The sequence below is a fragment of the Hoplias malabaricus genome, chromosome 17 (genome assembly GCF_029633855.1).
Source record: "Hoplias malabaricus isolate fHopMal1 chromosome 17, fHopMal1.hap1, whole genome shotgun sequence".
Lineage (NCBI taxonomy): Eukaryota > Metazoa > Chordata > Actinopteri > Characiformes > Erythrinidae > Hoplias > Hoplias malabaricus.
Window position 1 is genome coordinate 35,395,407 of NC_089816.1, and position 2,500 is coordinate 35,397,906.

Here is a 2,500-nt window from a genome sequence, read left to right on the forward strand (position 1 = left end):
ACAGTGTTGCTGTATAAACAGGGAAGGGTCATCAGAAGGTAATCTTAACTGTGATCTTATTACAGAATACAGCAATACAACATCTAGACAAGTACGAGACCATCTGGACTTCTTCAGCTCATTCCACCAAAGGTAAGTTTGGACAAACAGAGCACTCTGTCAGCTATGAAGCATGGGGGTGGATGTACTGTGTCAGTGGCAGAGGGAATGCTATATGGCTGTGGGAAGAAAGGATTCAAACAAATATCAACAACTCTTGGAAGCTAGTTTCCCAGAGCCAGCGCCGAAATGGAACATGAAAAGACGCCAGACGTTTCAACAAGACAATGACGCAAAGCATACCTCACACTGAATGTTCAGCTACTTGTAGAGATATTTCCTAATGTCAAGATTTCAAATATTTGTGAGATTATTCATGTGAGGCAAGGGCCAGCTTTTACTGCTGCACCCAGAGATTGACTGAATCTCAAATGTCTCCCTCCACCCTACGTAGTGCACAATGTGGGTCATAAAAAAAAACAGTTTCTGCACTAACGTAGGGCCTGGAACGTTAAAATATAAAGTGTTTTATATTTGTGTAAAAGATTTGTATCTTGCTGTTGAACAAGTGCCCAGTCTGAGGGTAGTAATTTTAGTTTTATTATCTGTGAAGTGCACTATGTAAGGAGCTATTTGGGACACAGCTTGACCCTTTATTCCACTGTTTTGCTGCACTGCAGTAATTGGCTGAGGTTACAGCTCTATGTGCTATACAGGCAAAAAGACACGTGCAATCTGATCTAACCTTTCACAGTCATGTCTTGAGATTCTTAAGATTCATTAACGCTTCCAATGAGAACTGAAAAAAACTTCATCAGAAGCTAACAACAGCACATAGCAACAGCACATAGCTCTGAAGGAAAAGGTTTAAATTGAGTCCAATGGGAGTGAACTTCAACTTCCAACCACCAGCAGCTGCTCTCCCGTCTTCACACTGGCCACGGTCACCAAAACGTACCGGGCGTGTCCAGCTGCCGCTGTAACAAGTCCAACCAGAGGAGACTGGAGAGTAGTTTTAGGGACCGCCACTTGGGCTGGGCTCCCCCAGTGTGCTGGAAATGCTGGGATAGTGGCCGTTGTTCAGTGTTGGGTTTCGTGGGAACATTCCTGACCTCTCACCGAACCCTGCTGGCCACTGCTGGAATGTCAACTTCGTCACCCGCTTCCCATCCTCCCCCAAAAGTACTCAAACGACAGAAAGGCTCCACACAAATTCCATCTCTCCTTCAAAATCCCAGCTAGGGTCCCCTCGTCAATCTTGACCCCCGTCCACCACAAAAAACAAGCAGAACTCTAAAATCCATCCTCGCTCTGTTTATCATCTCCTTATATGGCCAAATCCCAGTCCTTCTCCATTCCAAGATCTGGGAGCTATTGCTCTGGCCTGCACTACTCAGGCAACAGCAGGAGCTCTGTGAATGTTTGAACAGGTCTGGCTTGAGGCTCTAAAAACCAGATGTGGCTCCCCCTCAGAGAGCCGACTGATGATGACGGGTTCTGGACAATAATAACACTTTATATCTTACGATATCCAGTGAATCTCAAAATGTTAAAGGTCTGTTGGTGCTGTATTAGTGTATTCTTTCAGTGTGACTGTAATACCTGTAGTGGAATATTAATCCGTATGAATCTGCAGTGTGTGGAGTGTGTACGGTCTGACAGTAATAAAAGTGGAGGGATTATAATCCAATACTAATCTGCAGTGTGTGGAGTGTGTACGGTCTGAGAGTAATAAAAGTGGAGGGATTATAATCCAGTATTAATCTGCAGTGTGTGGAGTGTGTACGGTCTGACAGTAATAACAATGGAGGGATTATAATCCAGTATTAATCTGCAGCGTGTGGAGTGTGTACGGTGTGACAGTAATAACAGTGGAGGGATTATAATCCAGTATTAATCTGCAGTGTGTGGAGTGTGTACGGTCTGACGGTAATAACAGTGGAGGGATTATAATCCAGTATTAATCTGCAGTGTGTGGAGTGTGTACGGTCTGATGGTAATAACAGTGGAGGGATTATAATCCAGTATTAATCTGCAGTGTGAGGAGTGTGTATGGTCTGACAGTAATAACAGTGGAGGGATTATAATCCAGTATTAATCTGCAGCGTGTGGAGTGTGTACGGTGTGACAGTAATAACAGTGGAGGGATTATAATCCAGTATTAATCTGCAGTGTGTGGAGTGTGTACGGTCTGACGGTAATAACAGTGGAGGGATTATAATCCAGTATTAATCTGCAGTGTGTGGAGTGTGTACGGTCTGACAGTAATAATAGTGGAGGGATTATAATCTAGTATTAATCTGCAGTGTGTGGAGTGTGTACGGTCTGACGGTAATAATAGTGGAGGGATTATAATCCAGTATTAATCTGCAGTGTGTGGAGTGTGTATGGTCTGACAGTAATAACAGTGGAGGGATTATAATCCAGTATTAATCTGCAGCGTGTGGAGTGTGTACGGTGT

General features: G+C 43.8%; 1 protein-coding gene across 2 annotated transcripts in view; it reads right to left on the minus strand.

The window, feature by feature from the left end:
• LOC136673537 (septin-7-like) overlaps positions 1-2,500 on the minus strand; it is a 51,703-nt gene that overhangs the window by 26,840 nt on the left and 22,363 nt on the right. The window lies entirely within an intron of this gene.